The sequence below is a fragment of the Harpia harpyja genome, chromosome 13 (genome assembly GCF_026419915.1).
Source record: "Harpia harpyja isolate bHarHar1 chromosome 13, bHarHar1 primary haplotype, whole genome shotgun sequence".
Classification (NCBI taxonomy): Eukaryota; Metazoa; Chordata; class Aves; order Accipitriformes; family Accipitridae; genus Harpia; species Harpia harpyja.
Genome location: NC_068952.1, coordinates 13,183,639 through 13,208,568, shown reverse-complemented (window position 1 = coordinate 13,208,568; position 24,930 = coordinate 13,183,639). Strand labels below are relative to the sequence as shown.

General features: G+C 43.8%; 1 protein-coding gene across 6 annotated transcripts in view; it reads left to right on the top strand.

Annotated features, from left to right (window-relative positions):
* The first annotated feature begins 15,244 nt into the window (after window positions 1-15,244).
* TRERF1 (transcriptional regulating factor 1) overlaps window positions 15,245-24,930 on the top strand; it is a 104,844-nt gene continuing 95,158 nt past the window's right edge. For 3 of the 6 annotated variants that reach the window (XM_052806551.1, XM_052806552.1, XM_052806548.1), the window contains exon 1: window positions 15,630-15,942. The gene's annotated coding sequence lies outside the window, so the exon portion shown is untranslated. Of the gene's footprint in view, window positions 15,599-15,628; window positions 15,943-24,930 lie in introns of those variants that run through there. The other 3 variants (XM_052806550.1, XM_052806549.1, XM_052806553.1) reach the window with 3 other exon arrangements.

The window sequence follows — 24,930 nt, the reverse complement described above, 5'->3', positions numbered from 1 at the left end:
CGTGCCATTGCCTGGCTACTCTCGAAGAGATTTAACGTTCCCCGCATCAGGGGGCAGCAACGCATGCTCGTGTATTAGTCATACTGTATAAGCACTTGCTTCTGAAACCTCGAGGGTTTATAAATCATTGCATTTACTTACATACTGTGTTTGGGAGTTCTGGGGAATTTTGAGATGAAGGGAACATACATGTTTGGAAAGACTGATTGCAAGAACTGAAAAAGATGGGTTTAGCCAGTGCTATGAGGGAATCATAGAATGGTAAAAGGATGGCCTTTAGAATATTAATTTCACCTCCTAATATTCTAAGAATAAGCGTAATTTCCTTTTGTCTGATTGTACCTTACTAAGTGCAGGGTACATCTTTTTACTGTATTTATTTTTATATTGTTTGCCACTTTTTGAGTAATCGTTCTTAGAACACAGAAAATGATTATATATTCCTTAGAAGATCAGTAACGCCCACACTGTTTCTCATCCATGCGCTGTTGATGCCTAAGGAACACAGAACATGACGCTTCTTTGGAAGAAGGCAGAGGGTGAAAGCAAGCTGTATGATTTAATTGTCTCTCCTTCTGGGCTGCATGAAGAAAATGTTAGAAAAATCCTGGGGTTTAGTAACGTGAAAGGCATCTTATTTTACCTGGAAATGTCGGCAACCCAAACAGAAATTAGATTGCAAAGCCATTATTTCAATATGAGCATAACAACTTCCTGGGTATAACTTTTTATTACTTTAGGTAGAATTTTCCATAATTTTTAGCCTGTGCCATTAACTTCATAAGCAAAGATATTATTCAAATTCAGGAACAATAATTAAGGTTGAGGAGACTGCCTTTATCTTCTGCCAAAAAGCCTAACTCTTCTGAGGTCTATTATCCGATAGAAATTGAAGAAAAGAAATCTAGAGAATTTAATGTTTCAACAGGGTTAATAGTAAACCTTCATAGCATTTTCCTGCTCTAGCTGAAATGTTTCTGGGTCTCACCTTGCTTTCAACACACAAGATAGCCCACAGAATGCTACAGACTCTGGTTATGAAAGATGCAGATATCATCTGTATCTCTTTCACCTCCTGACGTGTCTGTTTAAGCACTTTGCCTCTGCTATTAAAAAAAAAAGAAAAAAAAAAAGAAACCAAAAAACTAAATGGTACTTTGTCTGGGGGTCAATTAACTTTATTAGGTTCCAGTATTTTTAATAAACGCTGCATCCATTAAAAACACAATGTAAATAGGCGCAACTGAGAAAATATTAATTATGACAGTGGAGACTGATATTTCCTTTCTAGAAACTGTTATAGAAGCTACTAATGAAACAGGGTCTTCCACACTAGAAGACTGCCTCTTGATGCAAGTCCAACAGAAGTCAGTGGCAAGCTGAAGCCTAGCTATTTTGAAAGAGAAAGGGCCTCCAGTAGAGCATGCTCCAAAGAGGTGCTCTGCTTACAGAAATTATTGTCATCTTGGCTGATTACTGCTTGAATGTGATCATCTTCAGGGCCTGTTGCATTTGTGAGTAGGAATGGATGAAATCATAAGGTAAAGGGATGTTGCAGGGAATTTTTAAGTGGCTGGTTTGTTGGTGTGTTCACTGTACCTTAAATGCAGTCAATTTAATATCACTGTATTAATTTGAATGTAAATAGAAAAATATTGCATATCTAGACTGCAGCGATAGATGTCTTCTTTATAGACTCGAAAAACCAAAAAGCTATTTAATTTTCCCCACATTGATGGAGTTTTCTAGCAATCATTATGAAAGTCGAATCTTGTGAGAAGGATTCAGAAATGTGTTCTATTCTCTGGGAGAGGTTCATTTCCTGGTACAGTTAAAAAACATTTTAAAAGCATTTATTTCCTTGCCTGCTCTCTAAAACAATGCTGCAGTTGTAACTTAATTTCAAAGATTAACTGTTAAAGAAAATGATCAGCATTTTGCTGCATTAAGTTGATCTTACATACCTGTATCTAAGATCACCACCTTGCAAAGACATTTGTATCTCTTTAATCTTCCCTAAGTCAGCAACCCTTTCCACCAAACAAAGCATGTGTCTAAGTGTAGGATTCACGTTTATATTTTCAATAACTGTAATTTTGATAAAACAGTTTGCTTAGCAGATACTGAATGACCAAAGTAGTGATTTTTGCACTGCAAATATAATTTTTAAAGCCATTATGATTTACATGCTTTCCCTCCCTTCTTCTTCAGTGCCAGATGAGGTAGGTTTGTAGTCACCATCTCCTACATCGTCTTCAGATAAATTCAGATGGTAATTCTTTTATTTCTGTACTGCCAATTCCAATGACAAATTATGCTGACCAAAATAGAATTTTGCCTGTGATAATGTTAATTAAAAGATGAATTGTGAATGAGGTGAACAATGACACCCAGTACTTGGTGGATTGATAAGACATAGTTCACTAAGCAAGACATTATTCAGAACAAAAGAGCACACGGTAATCTGAAAACACAGGTTATTTTAGGAATTTGGTTCAGATTTAGAGTATTAAAAATACTATCTGACAAACTGTAGGCGATTCTTTGTTCTTGGAGGCACTAGTGCTATAATACCAGCCCTTTTAGCAATAAATCAGAAGCAGCTTATTTCTTTTCCCTGCTTTGTCGTTGCATGATCTTAGATAATAGGTGTATAATATTCTAAACATGATGTCAAGAAAAATGATTTTAAAAAGATACTAAAAGCAGAGCATATTGCATAATAACAGTGAACACAGGAGACATAATGGAAAGCCTAAAGATACTGCGGCCATCTTCCCGTCTGGTGAATGCTCTCTGCAAGTCTTAGCAAAGGCAGTTACATAACTGATTTTTATTGCATTAGGCAACAGCAATATTGCTAAGCAAACTGATGTGCAGAATTAGAAGCTTCTTCCACAGTGGAAATGAAGAAAAAAGACAGCAAAAGGGTTCTCACTTAACATCCAGTAAGAGGGCAGGGCAAGAGGGTGTGCATCTTCATTAGTGGATCATGTCAGGGTGACAACATGATTTATTCTTATCACACAGTGTCTTAGAAAAAATACAATGCAAAGTCAGTCCATGATAATTTTGCTGCTTTCTGCGGTGTAATGTGTCAACAGTCTAGAGCTCAAGCTGCTAAGTTAAAATGCCAACCTCTAAAAGAGATTTAAGGGGAGCTAAGATAATAGTAACAAGTTGTACAGGGGGAAGAAATTAACATGGGAGCAAAGGAAAAAAAATACACGCACAAAAAAACCCCGATCTCATTTGTTTTCACTGTAAATTCAGAACACTGCTAGTGTATATTTAGACACAGAAGTTAATACAAATAGGTCTGTGAGGTGGTACCAAGAAAGCCTGCGTTTGTGGCGCATGGGTGGTCAGCTTTGACACCCAGGAAGGCGCAAGCAGCACTTGAAATTTTTGCTGTAGCTAACGCCCTTCGCCCCCCACTTATTCACTGATGCCAATGAACATAGAAGTTTATGTTGCAACCTTCCCTTTAGCAGGCCTTTCTTTCATGTGGCTGACTATTTTTCAAGCTTGAACAAACTTAATTATCCTTGAGACCTCTGCCACTCATGTCTGTGTGGCAAACAAAGCGATAGGAAGGAAAGTATACAGACAGGTAGCCACCCATATGAGGTGTAATTGTGTATGCTATGTTGCTGTAGGACCAGACTTTTGAAACACCTGCACTAGGGAAGAGCAGTCATGGTATTTAGCATGAAGTGCAGGGCAAGAAAGTGCATTGTCAAAGTTCAGAGTTCTAAACCTGCTAGAATGGGTGTAGGATATGGTGAAGTAGGTAGGTTAAACAGTGCTGCTACAACGAAAGAGGACCTTCTGAGTCATGGACCACTTTGGTGGCTGCCTCGCTGGAGTCTCGGTCGTGAGCAGAAGAAAAAAGCTTGCTTTTCCATATTCGCAGCACTAGGTGGCAATACACTGCACAGGCATGGCGGTGCACAAGTCCTCTTCTGCAGCTTCCCCTCCAAGCCCTCGCCAGCTCCCACTCACTCCAGTCTGCAACCGGAAGGGTGTGGGTGGTGGGACTGGAGGAACCATCCAACTTCAGATTTTTTGTCTCTCAAATCAGGCTTTAACTGCTTAGTGACTGGTACTTAGGAAAATTCAAGACATTTTTGAATGTCATTTGGAATGAGTCAGGTGTTGGAAGACAAGAACTGTGCTGTGAGATGCCTGGGGGCGCGGAAAGGGCCTTGGGTGGTAGAGGCTGGAGAGGGAGAGAAGCAGGAGAGGCCAAGGAGTCGCCCGCAGAGGTGGACAGCAGGAGAAACTGGAGCAACCTCCTCTAGCAAGGCCTCTGCCTACAGCAGCGCAGAGAAGCTTCTGGGTGTTGTGAGCAGCTGGACACCACAATGGTGATGCTCAACGACATTGTTTGTTCTCAGCTGATAGAGACGAGAACTGATACCAAACCGCCGAAGGAAGGGTTCTCGGCTCTGTTTATGTGCAGTTACGCAGGGGATACATAGAGGAAATAATAGGAACATACAGCCCACAGGCAAAGGCAGGGTAGATGAAAGATTTATCTGGGAATATAAAAAATGCTTTGAACAAATGAACTAACTCTTCTTCTTTTCCCCTTCGTTCGCGTAACGGAGCAATTTTAAATTAGAACAGGTTGTAACAGATTTAATTTAGATCACCATGGTGCCTAGTATAATGCTACAGCATTTTCTAGTTTATCTTTTTCTCCGATTTTAAAGGGCTAAACAGTTTTTAAATTGTGAATTTGTTATAGAATGTATGGCTGCTAGACAGTCCTAACCAATCAGAAATTTTTTTACTGCATCATGATTAATTTTGTTAGATAAAACTACTGAAATACAACTGAAGGTTGAAATAAAAAGCATTTAAGTGCTGTACAGCCATGATTTACTCTTCAGAGATGCATTTAACGCTGTCTCCAGCAGAACAGCTTCATCCATTTTCCAAACATTCATTTGTTTATTTCAAGATTAGTCGCAGTTATAAACAGACATTAAATCACCTCCAGGCCCTAATACATTGTAATGAAGTATTGTAAACCATGTAGTATGTTGGTTTAAACAATGTAATCACAAAGCAACAAAACCATTTTCTCCTGGCTCTTGCTGGCTCTCTGACTTCTTCTGTCTGTTCTGTCTTTTCTTTGGAAAAGTTCTTTTTAGTCTGTAAATGTCAAGGTCAATCAGAGGTCAAGTTTGTGCTTTTGAGCCGTGGTTCCTTTCAGGTTATTGGCTTTGTTTTATTACTGAAAGGAACCATCCATTTTGGCATATAGAGCGAAGAAGTCATGTAATCCTATTAAATACAAAACCAACATGTACAAATAATGGTGAGGGTTTGACAATCGCACAAAAGCCCCCTTTTTCTGCCCATGGTTAAGCCTGCGCTGAGTAATTAATGGTCCTTCTATGAGCCTGCCTACACTGGGAAAACTGCCTAACTAGTTTTCAAAATACTTGCTTGAAAACTGGTTACAAGTACAGCTGAGAGCCCCTTTTAGGCAAGCTGGCATCTTTCTTCTGCGATGCTCAGGAATGGGAGGGGGACAGAAGCAGCTACCTGTCGCCTTCCATCTCAGCACAGAAAATGGCACAGAAGGAGACAGGCACAATCCTAGGCAGAGGATACTTGGAAGCAGAGAGACTTGAATTAGTAAGGAAAAAGGAGGGAAGCATCTGTAGAGAGTTAAGGATGAAAGGAGGTACTTCAAGTTATTAGAAAATAAACTTGCTTTGTTGGCAGTAGAGAGAAGAAGTGGAAAGCCGGGGTTACAGCATGCAAGTTGAGATGTAACTGGACCATTATGTGCTGGGCACAAAATCTAAGACATAAAAAATTAACTACAAATATCTCACTGATTTCCTTACGAAGAATGTTTATGCATAGTGCAGGGTCAGTAGAAGAAAAAATTGGGAAGAGGAAACAAGGTGTAATCAGAGGTTAAAATGGAGCAAAGAAAGCGTAGGATAATTTAAAGAAAACTGTCCTCACAATGGTATCTACACAGAGGTAACTGAGGGAAAATGCTGGCAATTTTCATGTTCAATTAGTTATGATCAGATGTAAAATATGGGCTTGCAACGCTATCAGTTCTACTTGTCACTTCTTTGAGGACAGTTGACTACAGTACATGAAAACTACTGAAGCTATGCAAAACCCGGTTTTCATAAACAACATTCATAACATTATTTTCACATCCCTCAGACAAGCATATAGGTTATCACAACCTTAAAATCTCTATCTGTTGGCAAGACAAGGCATTACCATCCTAGAGCGTATGCAAGCGTATGAACCGACAATCTATTACTAATAAAAAGAGATGAGCTGATTGAGACTGCAGATAGCAATTGCAGATAAGATGAAGAACTGCATGCAACGTAGGCAGGAGCTGCAGAAATGAACACCAAACCAGACATACAATTGAATATAATAAACATTACAGAAGTGGAAATGGGAAGCAGGGAAATCTACATTACCCAGATTGTGAAACAAGCCTTACAACAAGCCAGACAGTAAAAGTTTCCAGCCTATCATATTGCAAGCTCAGATAGACAACAAAGATGCTTGGACCTTAAGTGTGGAACAGGTCCAAGATCTTCTGATAGCCTTGTAATAGGAAGGGAAAAACACTGGCACACCACTAGGGAAGGACCTCTGCACAGGACTGCCCCTTAAACAGACTCAAGAGGTTTTTGGCAAACACTTCAGCGGGAACAGCCTCTAATGGTGCAGTCTTAAAACAAGTCTGGAAGAAGCCTCACTCAACCCTGGGTTTGCTCCCTGCGTTGAGCAGGTTTTAAGAAGGCCACAGGTTCAGTATGAATAATTAGGGCTGAATTTATTTTCTTGTTCTCCTTTGTTCCCAGTGCTTCACTCGAGTAGTGCAAAGAAAGTGAAATACACCCACAACTCCTCATCTGGGGACTTCCTCAACTGATATACAACCAATGTATAATTAGGTCCTTTGCCTCTCTCTGGGGTGCAAAGGAATTATCAGTGTCTCAATCTTCAGCTATCACTAGCTGCTAGATTAGTCAGCTGGTGTGGGACTCAAAACAAAAAGCCATGGAGCTGTACCTGTCCTCCCAAGGGGGTTTAGAGATGTTTGCACGGTAAGAGGACATAGAAGCTGTAAAATATATACTCAGAGAAACACAAATGCATGCCTCGTCATTGTTAGAATTTCTGAATAAAGTGAAATGGATTTTGCAGACTAACGCATCAACTAAAGCAAATGTCGATTCGAGAAATCTCTTTTCCCTCCCTAGATGTGACTCCCCATATTTTCAGCTTTTTTAGCAAGCTGGCAATGCTGTGGGTACTGCAGACTAAGAGATGAGCCTTCTGGTCCCTAGGTTATCCAGTCATCACTGGTGGGTTCCCAGGGAGTTCTCAGATAGGACAGGACAAGTTGGTACTATGCATGGCTCAAAGAAAATTTTGGAGACTTTTATAGGAAAATTCCACACATTATTGACCCACAAGAGAGTCTTTTTTTTTTTTTTCCCCTCTGAAAACAATCTCATTCCCAATTTGCACCATTAGCTCTCTTCTCAACAGAACAGACCCAAAAGTCTGAGATCTCTAGTCTCACAGACCTAAGCTTGCATCTGGAGCAGTACACGGAGATTGTTTTGGGGACCCTCTGTCTAATTTCCCAACTTCCATATTTGTTTGGAGACTCACAGGCCATTTGAATGGGATGGAGGTAGTTTTTCCATCTCTAGAAGCAAAATTTGTCCATCAGAAAACATACTGTAAGACTTCACGTATTTACATATCCTTGGATTTACTTGTCATCTGCTGCCCTTCAGCTGCTACTGGCAAAACTGTCTCAGCTATAGAGCAAATTGGTTTTCCTTTACTATTAATTTTTTTAACCTGCTTTATAGGGGTCCTTTGCAGTTCCCTGTCTCACTGCAGCTATACAGTAACTCCATCACATTTTCTGCTTTCTGTTTATCAGTGCAGCTCTCACCTCCTCAAGTGTTTTGGGGCCATCAAACAAAAACACTGACACAGAAACGTAAATGTGCATGTCTTCTACTGCAAGTGCTTTTCCATCACAATAAAAATGTGAAACGATACAGCTTATTTAAATTTGATGATGTAAAGTGCCTTACATCACTATAAACAGAATATACTGTATATACATTAGATATACAATATGAGTCTAGCCATGTTAGTTAATAGTATTTTTTAAATCATGACAGCTGTATCCTTACAGTTTAAATGTCTATCTGCCCGCTGTCACATATGTAAGAAACAAATAAGTAAGACACAGTGAGACCTAGGAGTGACTGGTATCTATGACTATACAAGACTTGTATAAAAATTCAGGTTACAGTTCTGAATGGGAAAGTTCAGAGCAGAAGATGCGGATGCTTGTTTTCCTTCAACAAACCCTACACAGAGTACATTCAACTCTGCATAAAATCAGCAAAATAATTTGCTTCTGCGCTGAGGAATATGAAATAGAAAACTGAGAAACTGCTGAAAGAAGGGTGATACGATGACTGAGAGAGTTCTGATCAGAGATGGCTGCCTGAGCTCTTTCCACACAACATGCGGTGTGCTATTGCCAGTATCGTACCCACTTCTGATGGACAAAATCCTGAAAAAATAACACTGCTGCCATTGCACTGAAATTCACTACGTACACTGGAAAACTTTCATCTTGATCTCAGTTGTCAGTGTGGACTTGGATGTGTTGCACATTGTGGTAGGGAACCACACTGACTTAATCATATCTGTATTTAGATATTACCCTTCTGTTATAGAAAATTATTTAGATTAACTGCAACTTAAAGTGAAGATGCCAGGCCTCCTTCTACTCTCATCACACATCTTTTCCGTAACTGTTTACCTTTTATCTTTAGAAAATTTTTGCATACAGTCAGCTTCATTTTTCCTTCCCGTACTCAAAAGCGTGATTTCTCTTGTTCAGCAAACACCTTAGAAATTAGTACAGCTCTGTGTAACAAGCCATCCTAAAGCCTCTTTTTGTATATGTCAATTTTACCACATAACAGATTTTTAAAGCCAAGAAAAAACAATTCACAAAGATTGGTAGGGGCATTCAGAAGAAGTCGTAGGAGACACTATCTTAAATCTGTCACTATATGTCACTGGATTTCAAGTTGACAGTGTCTCTGTAGAGGCAGTTTCCATTGAATACTGTAATTGAACTGAATCTTTGCAAACAGGACTGTGTATTTCTTTCTGGTAGTACAACAGCAGGACATTTAGAATAAGGTGTGTTTCTTCATACAGCAGTTTTCAGCTGTTACCACTGGGAGTGCATACAAAGCCAGGAGGATAAAACTTCTTGCACATCAGTCAATGCTCCAACCATTTTGAGCTGGGCATAAGACTTACTTGAAAAATACTGGCCTGTCTTTAAGACACAACAAAGTGCAAAGACTTAGGAGACTTGGTTTCATACTTGAACTCTGCAGCTACTTTCCTGGATGACATTGGACCACCTCTGTTCCCTGGTTTACCCATCTGTAAAATGGGGACAGTATTACTGGCCCCTGATTATAAGACCCTCTCAGATCTACTTATACAGAAAGCTGTAACAGAGTGAGTGGTTTTAAAGTTTGGAATACGTCAAACGACACCATCAACTTAAAATTTGGAAATTATTCAAAAAATAAAAAGATGATATTTTCACTTATGTTAGTTTTATAAAGATACATGAGTTTTATACATTTATGCATTCATAATTTACAAATGTATGTAATATAATTTATATACTATGTATATATTATACACATTTGTAAATTTAAAAATACATATGTCAGTGTATTTTATAAAATAAAACATTTCCTCTTCTCCAGCATGTGCAAAAGCCACACAAACTGGAGCATTGCTCACTAGGACGTGATCCCGCAAGATGGTCCATGTCACTGTCTCTCTTGCACGCACATGTACATGCCCGCAGATTATTCCTGACAGCATGATAGTATAAGTGACTCTTCCAAGAGGAACGGGAACTGACACAAACCAAATGTAGGAGAATGTCCCCTTTAAAACTCCCAGTGTCTCTAGCTTATTTCCCTCTCTAGGGCTCCCACATGATTGCAAAACAGCAACAGTGTCATTGAAAAAAAATCTGAGTCGTCGCTATTTCTAACTTGCTTATCTGTAACTTCTTTACCGAAACATTCCTAAGCACTTTGCAGGCTTTCATGTGTTTCGGAGCATCCCTGCAGTATCATATCTCTCACAACTGCAGGGAGACGCAGAACAGTCAAGGCCAGCTCCTGCCAAGACCTGCTGGGAGGAGCACCCATTCAGCAGCACCCGGCTCCATCAGTGCCGGGCTGGAGCCCCAAGGGCTCCGCAGCTCCCACAGGCTGCACCGGCGGAGCAGCTTCGTGACCGACTCATAGACAGGTGGCTCTGAGCTTTGTGGAAAAGTTTCCAAGGTTCAAGTTGAGAGAAAACTAGTGCTTGTGGACTTCCAGAGCTGACCACGGTGCAAACAGCCATGCAGGTTCATTTTTCCCTTTTTTTTTCTGGGCCACTGCCTGGACCAACCTTCTACAGAGCATCTGATCTGCTAGATGAGATAGCAGCCGTGGCTTCATGACAATTAAAGGCAATTTAAACTAGTGTGGCTGCAAATCCCACTTTTTGGCACACAACCCTGCCTCCTTTTTCTGCTACTCGTCTGGCTGACTCAGTGAAGCAGTTCAGGGAAAAATTACACAGGGTTTCTGCCAGTGCTGGGAGAGGATCTGGCAGACCGGGAAGAGGTGAGTGTCAACGTCGGGTGCAAACAGGAGGCAAAACCACGCAGCTGGAGGCAGTAACTTGCAGAGGGGACAGCAGCACCTTAGCCATGGCAATTTACTTTGGTTTAGCCTTCATGGAAGGAGACCCAGCAGGCAGGGCTTTCACCAGCAGTCTGCGTGACAGCAGCATGCTTTCATATTCTTCTCTCCTCGGCACATTTTCTGCACCATTCCTTAGGCTGTGCACTCAGCAAACTGATCTGGCTGAGAGTGAAGAATGAAAAAAAAAGTCTTACTTCCAGTATTAGTTTTCAAATGGTGGCGGCAGGGTCTGAGATCAGATTAGGCTGCTGGTGAAATCCGTGACTTCGCCTCGCGTCTGGGATCAGAGCAGCCGCTTCACTGGACAAGAGGCAACTCAGACCAGCAAGCCTGGGTTGCTGCTTGTCTGAAACAGGCCTGCTCCTCACCCAGGTGGCAGAAGCGGCCAAAGGGAAGTACGTGGTTGCTCGCAGCGGCTGGGGTCCTGATGCATTTCTGCTAAAAATTATTTGGCTCCATTTCAACCTCGGCCATTTTTCCTAACTTGCAATGGATGCGGTAAGAAGCGACACCAAAGAGCGCAAGCTGTTTTATCCTGGAAGCTCTCAATGTCCTGAGCTTCCCAGGGAGAGGACCTAAGAGGGAGAAACACCGTACTTGAACGTACATGAAGGCAAGGAGCATCAAGGCGAGAACAAGGTTGCTAACGTTACCTTCAAACAGAGATGCAGAGTTTCTTGAGCACAGGGATACCTGGAACAGTGTACTTGCTGATGTCTGAGCAAGCCCATTGCCAACTGTCATTTATTTTTCTTGTGTTCAGGTATGTGGGATGCTGTGGCTACTTCCCTTATGATGCACAGGGAATGTGATCACAGAAAACACACATTTGGCTTTTTGAACTATTCTGACCCTACTAGTGTCACTCCTGTAAGGCCCCAGTGTTTCTTATTTATGTAACAGGAAAGAGACAAAGGTAAATGACTGACTAAATCCAAGGGACTCAGATGATACCAAACAATTTAGAAGGCAAAGAGCCAGCAATGTCATGCTGGAACACTCGCAAATTGAAATGAAAAATCAAGTTCAAACATTTAACCAAGAGGTGATCGGTAATTACACCAGAACAACTGGTAGCAGAAGGCGTATTTGCCATTTCTTGAAATCTCCATAATGACTTTTCTTTTTTTCTGGAAAATTAACTTTAACTAAGCAGGTTATAATCTCAGTTACAAATACTACAGTCCACATTATGTAGGATGTCAGATTCTGAGACTGAAGTTGCTTCTAATCCTAAATCCTGCATCGGTACACTATATGGCTCAAAAGCTCCATATTAAAACAAAACTAAGCCTGTCATCAGTTTTGTCCAACCAACTTAGATAATTAAGGTCTGATTATTTTTTTTTTAAGATGACATCCACAATTCAAAATTCAATCTGGAAACAGGCATCCAAAACTGAGAAACTGGATGGACATCTGTATTTTGGCTGCTGTGACTTTGACCAGTAGGATACTTGCATAAATGCGATTCATTAAGGAGTCTTAAGGGGTTTTATTTTAATGACTCTAGCTGTTGAACGAAAGGTATGTTGCCTTCTACCACAGTCATACTATGTTTTCTTCAGCATTGCCTTTCTGGGAAAGCCCACAAATTTAAAGCAAAGCCTCCTAATAGGAACTAAGGCGTTTGGGAAGAAAATGACACGGCAATCCTGCGTCAGAAAGGAATGAACCAGGAGGATGATCAGACCTCTGTCACTTCTAAACTTCCGTAATTCTTTCATTTCTAAAACAGCCCTGCTTAGAAAAAAATAAAATTCATTAATCTCTAACAAAAATCTGACAGAGCGATGGCAGTTGCCATAAGACATTTGCTGCTTTTCTGTTGTTTGTGAGCGGTGGGAGGCTTCAGGAGGCAGCCAAGCCACCCTGCCAGCTTGCTGCTGCTGCTGCTACAAGCGGTGGCTCCCCGGGCCCTCCCCGTCCCACGTCCCCACAGCTCCCCAGCTCCCCTTCTGCTGCCCCTGGCACCCAGCTGACCTTCCAGGGAGCTCACCAAAATGGCAGGAAATTAACCCAGAGAGAGAGGGAATAGTCCTCCGGCTTGGTGAGCTGAACCAACTTGGTGGGGCAGGGCAGCGGGCAAAGAAGGGAGAGCAAGGTCTCCCTCTTCTGACAGCAGCAAGCGGGCAGCTTGGCCGGCCAGGACCTCACCCCAGCTTCGGGGCCCCCAGCGCTCACCCACTTGCCAGTTATCATTGCCAAAATGTCGTTGAACAACATCCCGACAAGCCTGCAGAATTATTCTGAGGTTTAATAGTGTAAATAGTAAAATGATTTGTTATTCAAAGCCGGGAAGCTTGATACTCAAATCCCCGAAGATTAGAAGAAGGATCAGGAAAACCGAGAACATAAATTAAGGCTTTGAGCTTTTGATGGAGACCAATTCATAAGTTGCAGGATAAGTACAAACAACACCGTCTGGCTATAGCCAGCCCCCACAGTTTTCTTGAAATGTTGTCCAAAGCTAATAAACTAGTTTACTTCATTCAGAAGTTTTGCGTAGCTAAACTTGTTACGGCAGAGTAAGACGGGTCCAGTTTATAGTATGTCAGAAGGCTGCTTGATAATGATTCTTTGTTCAAATTTAAATTATACATTTGCTTCTATTTTGAGAGTTACAGCACAAAGCTGCGTGTTTCAGGTAAACCAAGTAACACCTAGCCAACTCAATATAGATTTGTTTGTATTGATTAGCTGGACAAGTCGAGATGCTGAGACAAACCTAGAAAGACTGTGTTAAATTCCACTGCTTATTTTCAAAGGTCATTTTGGATATCACAAGTAATACGGGCTATTCTGGGTTTCAGACTAGACACAAAAAACAAACAGAGGCAAGGCACATGTCGAGTTGTGGTTTTAATTCTATTTTCAACATAGTTTATATGACTTAGGACTCCAGCAAGCAAACAAGCCAACCATTGAATCTAAAACTCAGCGTAGATTTTGCATAGCTCAGCATGGAGAAGTTACAATATCTGAATGGTATTTTTCACTTAAGTAAAAATAAAATTAGAAAATTACTAGCTGGCTGGGAAAAAAAAAAAAAAAAGAACCTTTCTCTCAACATTTTAAACAACTGAGACCTTTCCGTGCAGTACAAAGGAGTTTAATAGCCAACGGGTGATATCATACTTTTTCACTCTTGCTCTAATCTAACTGTAAATCAAAACAATCTCATAAAAGGTTAAATTATTAAGAACAGTGGCCCAATGGAAGTGTCATGCAACCAGGAAACCAGGATGACCATAAAAAGAAAATGAGGCTGCTGGTAACCATTATAATGTAAGGCTGAATCACAAACGCTAACACCAAAGACCTTTTTCTGTTCCAGTTATAACCCTTGAGAGTTTTGTCTGTTGCTTTTTTCTTTTCCCCTCTCTGAAGGCAGAAGTAGGCCCTATAACCACCCCCGTTTCAGTTTCTCTCTTCCCAGCTACGGCTTCTTACAGTAACTTGTCTGTCATTGTCCATGAGCTTAAATAGAGCACTGCGTAAGCTGTATGCATCACATACATATCCGTCCCCAAGATGCAAAATCCTTCCCTGCAAGGGAACATTTTGGTGCAATCTAATGCAAATTCTGAGCTCAAGGGAGGCAGGAGCGAAGAGGTATTTCACCAAAAACATTTCTGTAGAATCAAAAAAAAACGAACCAAAAAAAAAAAGATAATTTAAGACTACCAGTGGCGAAGACCAGTGACCACAGGAGCAAGTTCCTACAAGGCTCGCCGTATTAGAGAATTAACTTCCGAATTAACCCAAAGCGCAGGAGCCTCCCTGGAGCCGGAGGCGGCCCCGGCAGGCGCGGCAGCCCTTCCCCGCACAAGGCGGGAGACCTCCCCGGTGAGAGAGCGCCTTTGCCGCAGCGACTTTCCTCCTCCGGCGCCCACGGGGCTGGGGGAGGCCCGGCCGCAGCCCCCGCCGCCCCCGGCCCCGCATGACACCCCCACGGCGCCAGGGGAGACCCGCGCCCCTCCCCGCCCCCCCCCAGCTCCCCGCCGGCGCGGAGACTCCCTCACCCCCCCGCCCCAGCCCCTCGGCGGCGGGACCCCCCCGCCCCCCCCCCTCAGCCCCAGGGCTGGCGCGGTGTCGGCCCGCGGCGCCGCTGTCACCCCCCCCGGCGCCGCCGCCCGGGCGGGCGCGGGAGCCGGCCCCGGCCCCACCGCCCTGCGGCATGCGGCGGCGGCGGCGGCGGGAGCCCGCGGCACCCCCTCGCCCGCCTCCCGCCGACCCGCGGCCCCGGCCGCGCCGCGCCGGCGGGAGCCGCTGACAGGTCGCCGCCGGTGGCCCCGGCACCTGCGCTGCGCTCGCCGCCCTGAGAGGAGGGGCTGCTGGCGAGACCGCGGCGCGGCGGAGCGGGAGGCGGGAGGCGGCGGCGGCGGCGGCGCACGGCCGGCGGCGGGCCCCCGGGGGCGGCGGGCGCCCCTCGCCCTCGCCCCGCCGCGGGGCCGGGCGGCCGCAGCCGCGGCGCCGCCGACACCTTACTTCCTGCTTCGCTACCCAGGGCCAGACCCATCGCGGCGGAGGGATCCCGCCGCCTCCCGCAGCCTCCTCCCCCTTCTGCTTCTGCTTCCCCCCCCCCCCGTTCCCTTTCCCCCTTTCCCCTCTCTCTCCTGCAAGAAAATAATTTGACAGCGATTTGCTGACACCGGGATTTTTTTTTCTTTTTTTTTTTTCCCTCCTTCTTCTTCTTTGCATCACGGACTCGGCAAAGGCAGCGCGGCGGACGGGGGGAGGCCGTGCCGGAGGTAAGTGCCGGTGCCCGGAGCCTCCCCCGGCCCGGGGCGGGGGGTGGTGGTGTGCGGCGGGCCCCCGCCCCGTTCCGCTCCGCTCCATGTGCCGCCGGCGGGGTGGGTGCCTGGCAGCGGGGCCGGGGCCGGGCCGGGGGGAGTATGTTTCCTGGCGGAGCGATATTTGTTTACAGGATGAGCGCCGTACTGTAAGTGAAGTAGGACCGAGCCCGGGCAGCTCTGTAATAAATTAATATCGCAATTGCTCCCTCCTTGCCGACACCGACATAAGCCCCGCGCCCGGCCCCGCCGCTCCCCGCGCCCGGCCCCCGCGCCTGCACTTGTTGCGGACTTCACGCCAGGTAGGCGAATGCTTCGAAGTTTCATTTTTGCACGAGCTGGGGCTGCGCTGGAAGAAAAAAAAAAAAAAAAAGAAAATAAAGGGTGTGTGGGGGGGAAAAGTTTGCAGTTCACTTTCGGTCTGCAGCGCCGAGTAGGCGAGGCCCTGCCTGCTGCCGCCTCCTCCTCCTCCTCCTCCTCCTCACTCATCGCCGCTCCCCGCCGGCCGGCCGCGGGCAGCTGGGCGGGCGGGGGGCGCCCGGGGCGGCGGGAGCGGGCGGGGGGCGGGCGCGGCGGCGGGGCGCTGCCCCGTACCTGCCCGGGCGGGGCGGGGAGAGGGGGGCGGCGGCCGGCCGGTCGCGGGGCGCCCCGCCGCCGTGCCGTGCCGTGCCGTGCCGTGCCGTGCCGGGGAGGGGAGTGCAGTGGAGGCGCGGAAGGCCGGCTCGGCGGGGCTTGCCGCGGAAGTTGTCCGAGCGGCGGTCTCGCCGTACCCGTCACGGCCCCTGACACGAGTGGCCGGCCCACGCGTGACTTCTCCCTGCCCGCCCCCGCCCCGCGACTGCCGGCAGCGCGGTCGGCCGGGTCTCGGTATCAGTCGGTGTTAGCAACGAGGAGGTCCGGGGCTGGGCTTTGGAGCCCTTCCCTGCGGCCGGGCGGCACCGCTGGGTGCGAACTTCTTTTGGAGAAACGTGGATTTCTCCTTCTTTTCCGCGGGAGCGGAACGTGCGGCGGGGCTCAGAAGTGCTTCGTTTTTCTGGCCCGTCAAAATACGGGGGGTAATGAGCAAAAACTCTTAGCCAGATGTTTAAATACCAGAGAGGCGATTTGCAAGTAAAATTAATTGGCAGTTAACCAGTTAATAAATGGATAATGCCTACTCATCCTTCTGCTGACTTTACAGAGTGGTTTTCACATCTGCCAATCAACTAGCCGGCTCGACTATTCAAGATGTAAACTTAGCAGGGTTAATACCTTTGTCCAGTAAAATCTGACCTGTACCTGCTGTCCCGGTGCATCAACACGGGTCGTGACTCAAGTGGTTAGTTGTTGGTTCATAGATTTTTATAGACCAATATGATAGCAGCAAAATAAATATGATGATCCCTAACTAAAGTATGGAAAACGTTGCAAAGTGCTTAACTGCGTGATTAATGTTTTAAGCGGGTAATCGCTGGGGGTGACGTTTTATGTCTTTGACAGCTGTAATTTTACTGTAAGTATGGGAGGAGGGAAGAGTTTACCTGGCAAGCTTGGGCCTGGCCTGCTGGGCTGCTCGACAGGGCCCCCCTGCCGCCTGTACCCCTCCTGCCTGGGGCACTGGCCCGCAGAGCTCCCCCAGGGACCTGCCCCCTGCCCTTGATCAGGGTCCCGTGTCACGATGAAGTGACCCAGCCGTATAATGTCATTGTATGCGTGAACCGTTCCTGCATGCGGTATAGGTATAGGCAGCTGTTTGCTGTGATCGCTTATCTACTTGGTGGTCTTGTCCAGATGTTAAATTGGATCAGAATGGAGCCATTTCCTTAATAAGACGCATCTATCTGGAAATAACCCATTTCACTTTGTTACCCGCTGAAGTGGCGGGGCATTATGTGCCCTGGTTGGTGTGTTACCTTTTTTCCTAAGGCATGTCCAAGGCACATATTTAACAACAAACGTGCTGCTTCATCAATGCTCTATGCATGTGTATGTGGCATGGAAGTTAAGCTATGCAGCTTTGCTTGAAGCAAATATATTTGTTTAGAATTTAGATAAGTGATTTTTCATATGAAGAAAATGTGTTGTATGCATTTTTCTTCTATACCTGGTAGTCTGATACGCTTTGGAAAAATTTAAGGCTTAAATATACCCTACTCAAAAGTTTTGGCGCAAATAAACGCTCTTGTGATCTGTTCCACTACCACTGATAAGCAGCTTGCGTTTCTGAAGTTGGGAGACTCCAACAAGGAACTGAGCAGCACCGTCGGCATGGTAGTCAAACCAGTGTATCTTGAAAAGCCAAAAAAGCTCAAATACAAGTAATGCCTTTCACTGTGGAAGTTGGCCTGAGTGAAGAGTGGAGAATCGGCCTCTTGGTGAAATGATAAGGCCAGAGCTTAATCACGCTGCTATTAACGTTATGTTCTGCCATTGGCATCCCTCCCCTGGGAGAGAGGGATAAGGCCAGGGGGTAGCTTGGTAGCTGTCCTGCCTCTAGTGTTTACATCGCTCCCGCATGGGCCAACGTGAGCATAAATAAACCGCAGCGTGACTAACCTCTCTACCTAACATTAACTCATGTTGTATTTAGATAGACTGAAAAAATCTCCGTGTCTTATCCATTTAATTTTCTTGACCTTTATGTTACTGCTGATGGCCCGCCTCTGAGAATACTCCAGTATGCATTTAAGACCGTAAAGCGAGTCCTCACTTCAGGTTCGTTTTGCTTTTGGGTAGCATTCAACTAGCCTAGGTAGGAAAAAAGAATTCCTAGATTATAAACTCAAAACTCTTGTTACTTCTCTTCTTCTGGTCATTTAATTCTTCCAGGGATATAGTGAGGCTTGCCATTGTAAATTGAGCTTGTAACTTGGGATCTGGCAGGGAGTATGGGCAAAGTATAAGAGCAGCAGTTCTGGAATGTACTGTAGGTTTCTTAAAGCAGTGAGATAATATTTTGCTGTCAATATTTTCTTTTTTTTTTGTTGTTTTGTTCTAATCAGGTGGGGAATATGTCGCTTAAAAACTTACTCAGCAAAGTGTTCAAGAAGGCTCTTTTCTCCCTTTCCCAATACCGTAATAGGACAGTAGTAGACTAAAGAAGAAGGGCCCTGGGATCCATAATGTCATTGTGAGATTCTGGTGCTGGAAGGTTGTGTCTCCTTATGATGTGTCATAGTAACTTGTGAGATAAGGCAGTTTCATTTCAGCTTCCTTAAAAATACGTGCTTTTTTTTAAAAAAGCAAGCAGTGTTTGACAGATACAAAATAATCGTTGATATGGAAACAATTTGTTTCCTCCTCTTGCATTTTTTTGAAGCTCCATAGCTTCCAATGAAAAATTATTATCAGAATTATAATTTTTTCTGTCCCTAAAATTTAAGGGATCCCTTTGCCTCTCCTCCACCTGTAAGATGTAGGCAGAAGCATCTTAAAGTGCACGTATAAATTCTGCCTGGCGTGGCTGCCACGCGCTTGGTTATTTACGTAAGGTGAGAAGCATGAGTGGTCAGAAGCGCTGACTTCCATGACACGGCTTAGAAGAGTAGTGTTACTGCACGTGTGAGTATTTGTAGGGTGGGGAGCGAGGGGGCTGCACTCGAAACTAAAAAAATTAAGGCAGCAAATTCCTTACGTTTTGCTGCATATGAAGTTATAAAACCTCTTCTTAACTTGTCTGGCTCTGAGAAACCCGTTATTGTAACCAATTGCAGGGCTGTGAGGGGAAATCAGGCCTTCTAAGATAAAGACAAAAATAGCGCATTCAAATATATTTTAAGAAAGGCGGCTCTTCCTTCAAAGAGTAGGTCTGAGCGTAGTTTAAAGAAAGGTAGCAAGAATTTTATCAGTTTTGGTTTGTTCTTTAACTCTTTGCATGAAACCAAACAGATTTAAGAGATCCATTGAATTTGCTTTTGAGCAGCATACATTTATTTATGTGCCAAGTTATCTTGTAGAGCTTGGGGGATTATTTCCCCTTAGCTCTGGAGATGCTGAGAATGGGCTTTTACGCCATCATGTCCTTGCTGCTGCCATTGCATGTGTGTCACTAGGTAGCATGTGGTCCAGCCCAGCCGGGAGGATGAAGTGGGTAACGTGGGCGGTCACATCAATGCTGGTTCTTGTTGGATATTGGCTTCTGTGGGCAGAAGGAAGAGTATATCTGACAGCGGTTTATTTTCTCTCTTTCTGGCTTGGCGTCATCACTCCGTGGTGGTGAGGGTGCAGGCTCACCTGGTCCTGCTCAGAACAGCAGCAGAAAGAAAAAAGACATTGATTTGTGTGGGGGAAAAACTGGAAAATGTGCTCAGGTTACAACCTGCTGCCACAGAAACTAGAGGGCAAATACATCATTTATGTTACTTTCTTCTCAAGAGGATAATGGTTTGGGGAACCCAGGGCATGCTTGTAATAGGGATTTTTTTTAAAGTTTAAACTCTCCATATTAGAGTGGGAATGTTGCAGGGTTTTGGCGGAGTCGTGTAGCGTTGGGTATATTTTGAGGTTCTGAGTGAAATGAGTCTTGTGGTTTCAGCTTACTCTGTAACAAAGAGCAATGTGTCTCACACAAACAGCCCACCTAAGTTTTCATAGTTGACTGATGATTTGCTCTGGAAAGACCCAAAATGCTGATATGATGCAGACTCAAAAGGTAGTTGATTTTTTTTTTTTTTAATTTTATTTTTGCTTTGCCTTTCTCCAATTTGCAGTTTAAATTTTGTTAGAATTTCATGCGAATCACTGATCTTCAGCTTCCCATCTGCCGGTCAGCTGGGCTGGTGTAGGTCACTTTCCAGGCACAAGGCCACAAGTACTGAGTTTCCCTACCCTGCAGATTCGACCTTTCTAGAGCAGCCTTACTGGGCCTTATCACAAATTTTCTCTTGTCTTTTTAGTTCAGCAAGAAAATGGTTGCTGTCTTTCCCCTCCCTCCCCTCATCAACTGCTCATGGTAAGATTTTTGATAGAGCCTGCATTGTGATGTGTCCTTGAAGTGCAGTGCTGCAAGGTTTTGTTTTGCTTTGTCTTTTTTTTTTTTTCTATTCATGTTTAGACTTCATTGCATCTATAGCAAAGCAAGATTGTTGCAGATGGTCTTTTTTGATATTTGGGCGGGTTTTTTCATTTGTCAAAAATCTCCTCTTCAGTAATGAGGAGAAGCTCAGACTCGGGTACTAAAATCTCCAGCTAACCCTGGAATGTAAAGACTGCAAAAATATGAATTGGGGAAGGATTGCCCTAGCAGAAGGGGTGTAAGTTAAATGTTAAATTATCAGCAGCTCTTTTTTAAAAGGTCCCAGACAGTGAGAGGTTTTTGTTCACACTGTCTGGCTAGAACAAGGCTTACCAGGGCTCCTAAAGGACAGGGTCCATTTGAGGTGCAGAATTTATTTTGGGTACTTTCTCTTTAAGTGAATATCAAATCCTAAATAACTTCAACATGGGACTGTGGAAAGAAAGTATCCAGCCCTGTGAAGCAAGTGGCTATTAAGTTTAAAATGTGATAAGGGCTGAAGTTCTCTGTCATTAAAAAAAAAAAAAAAAAAAAAGTAGTAATTTGACTCTTAGTTGGCCATAAAAGATGCTGTACAGACCCATTTTTGTCTTCGTTCTCCACTCTCCTCCCCCCCCCCCCCCCCATTTTCATTGATGGGGAAGTTTCATTTCCTTTATTTATATATTTTTAGTGTATGTGTGTTTGGGGGTGGGTGGGGGAGGATAGGAGGGAAGTTTGTGTTCTAGTTTTTATATTTAAAAGAAAAAAAAATAGCTAATGCTGGTGTGTTTAGGAGTGACCTTAAATACACCCTCCCCTTTAAACCAAAAATTCTGCTGGTAAAATAGTGCATATTAGAGGATTAAGGGGTTTTGCAACACTTCTGTGTGGGTAAGAGTCCTGTCTTGAGTTCCAGTTGTGCTAGCAGAAAAGTGTTTTTCCCAGTATTGTCATATTTCATATGCCAAATCAGAACTAGAAATGCCTTTTCCTGGAAGGATCTCTGTTTACTCTTGGAGGGTTATGCCAATTACAGCTATATTAGTAAGGCTTTTTTCCTTTTTTTTCCTTTTTTTTTTTTTAATTTTACACTTGACCTAAATAGTAACTTCTTTCATCTTCTTAACAGAATACACACTACAATCCTGGCATGTAGTTTTGGACTGGTCAGCAGGGGAAACCCTGCTGTCCTGTGGCACAAATGCATACGGGCACTCTTGCAAGAATATGATCTTAAGTGGATCCTAGTGAAATGAATGGTCTTAGAGCTTTGCATAAGTTGAGATAGCCCTCTGCTCTGCATGCAGAATTGAATACAATTTATTGGTGAGCAGGAAATACATTATGAAGTATGTTATTCATATGTCATACTATTTTTTCCTCAAAGAGATCCCATGTACTTTAATTTTGAATACAGTTTTTAAATCCTGCAGATTAGGAAATACTGCATTATATATAAATTTGTGAAAGTTTGGAGGCATAAGACAAGATGCTATTAATACTTATTTTGATCAGAGACTAAAGATTATTTACTCCTTTGGACAGTGCAGCAGTGCATGAAGAAGGAGCAGGTAAATGGGGCTTCTTTGGCAAGAGTCTGTAGCTGCTGGGTGTTCGATTAGGACTGCTGCTGCCTTCTGGACTTCTACGGCCAGTGCTTTGTCTCTGCCACTACCCTGCTGTCTCTCTTTCTGCTGGTGGAGAAGATGTCCTGGTGGAAGATCCTGATTGTACCAGACACCCACCCCCCCGACTAGTAAATAGTGTCATTGTTATTTCATAAGCAAATTTGCGAGCGATTTGCTCTTTTTATGATGTTAAGATTTGCATTGTTAGCAACAATAGCAGTGTATTAAATAAAAAATGGATGGTGACCAGTCTTTAAATGGTTCACATCTGCCACAAGTATGAATAGTTAGAAGACCCTACATAGCTAAACTGAGCTTCCTTTTCCCCAAAATGTAGTCAGCCACAGCCCTGAAATATTTAGGACATTGACTTAGAGTTCCGTAAATATCTTCCCAGTTGCTTCTTTTTGGCCTGCCTCTTTTATGTTTTGTTCTGTCCTGAGCATCAAAGCTGGGCTTACCTTGCAGAGGGGTGGGTGGTGGTCTTGGAGTTGGTGACGTGCTACTTGCAGCAGGGAGAGGGCTGCATGTTGTGTTCTCTCCAGAGACTGAAAGCATCACCTTTGTGATGGCTCCTAGGTCACAGTGGGACTTCAAATAACCATGAGCTCTGTGGCCATTACCAAAGCTGAGCACAGCAGGCTGTAGTCACCTGAACCGCAAGTTTATGTCACGTGTAGCTCAGCATTGAGCACAGCAGTTCTGTTGCTGCTTGCCCCCCTAATATATTGGGGGGAAATGGGTGGAAGCGGTTCAGATGCTAACTCGCTGGCTCACTTTTGGGGTTTTTTTGGTTACTTTTCAAAAGCTTTTATTGAGGGTTGCAAAGAAACCCCTGTGTATTTTGGTAAAACAAAAGAAATTGTTAATGTTAAGCTACATTGAATGGTGCAGCTTTGCAGGAGCGTTGATACTCCAGCTGTCTCTTTGGCCTGCCATGCAATTCAAATTCAAGCGAAGGTCTCCCACGTGGTTATTTGCATGCATCCTCCTATCTCTGTTTTGTATCTGCCATTTCAGTATGTGCTTCCAGAATTATTTTTGTTCATTTCCAATCATTCTTCAAAGATAACTGGCAAAAACCAACAGGCTGGTTGTGATTTTATAGCAATAGAAGGTAGACAACTTTGATCTTCTCGTTAAATGAATTTTCTTCATGTGTGGGCTGGGTGTGTAGTGTGTTGATTTAGTTTTTATTGATCAGTGTAAAAACGTGAATTCAGCATCACAGCAATGATAATAAACAAGTACTTGCAGTGATATTCTAATGAGTTCCTGGCAAAAATAGGGCAGAAAACCATCTCAGAGATTGACGTGCTTTAGTGGTGAGATGCTGAACCAGGATACTTTATATAAAAGGACTGAGTAAAGCTGTTTGAAGTTCCAGCTTTCTTTGGCAACACAATTGCTGCGAGCAGTAGCATGCCAAGCAGGGCAGGATGCAGTCTTTTCTGTAGGCATTTGAGTGTCAGAAATGGCATTCTTGCCTCTGTGCGGAAGGACTTTTACCCTCCTGATCATGCCGAGGTAGGACAGGTTGTAGGAACCAGGTATCTACTTTGTTAGAGGGTGTCTCTGAACACAAGCAGTGAAGCACTAATTACCTTTCAGTCCTCATCCGCAGGAATGCCCTGCGAACCATCCCCATGTGTTTCAATAAGCCTGTATGGCAAAGCATCGGGTACAGTGTGGGGCGAGTGGAGGGAGGTTTCTAAATTAGCAGATAATTTACGTCTGGAAAAGTGAGATTCATATTCATAACTACATTAAACACATATTTCTCAGTATGGTAGGGACATATCTCCATTTAAGGTGGTAATAATCCCTCTAAGCCAAAATGTTTGCAGAAGCACAGGCAGGCAGCTTTTCCCTCTTTTTTCCATTGATGCCGTGTGTTTCCAAAACTGGAAGAGGCTTCTCAGCTGTGGTGATGAACAGTAGTTCTCTATATTTTTTCATCAGATAAGCTTGTTTTATGCTGTCAGAGTTCAGTATATTGGTATCTGAGCTGCATGGATCATGGTGAAAAAGTATTGCTGCTGCCTGCATGTGTTTGACAGAAGTAGAGAATGAGAAGCAAAATTTTTCTGAAGTGAGGAAAAGTGGTTTTCTTAGGACTATGAAATTTTGAAAGAGCTGGTTCATAATGCAGCAACTTTAGAAAAGTATTAAAGTTCTATTATAGTGAAAAATCATGAATAAGAGAATATGCCTTGCAGGTAAAACAAAAAAAGCCTTCGCCGTTTATATGCTCAAAAACCGAAGATGCACTGCAGAGGATGAATTTTACCCTTCATTTTGCTTGTAGTAAAAAATTAGTCTTTGAAGTTAAAAACAGCTTTAGATTTAAAGAAATAATATGCCTGAAAAGGGAGGTGCACAGAAAAAAGACATTGGGTTAAGTGCTGTTTTGTTAATGAAAAGAACGTAAATTAAGCCAAATGTGGCTGCCTGCATAGTAAGGTACCGCTTAACATGAGCAGGGTGATAAAATAATGTCCTAGCAGACTTTTATTTCAACGATTTCCAACTTTCAGAAGAAATTTTAATCTGGATGTTGCACATATATAAACGATAGACTAATACCACAGAATTACAATAATTTATGAAAGGAGCAATACTTTCATGCTGGAAGTCTGTCAGCATACGATCCCTTGGCTAACTACTTGATTGTTAGTTAAAGTAAG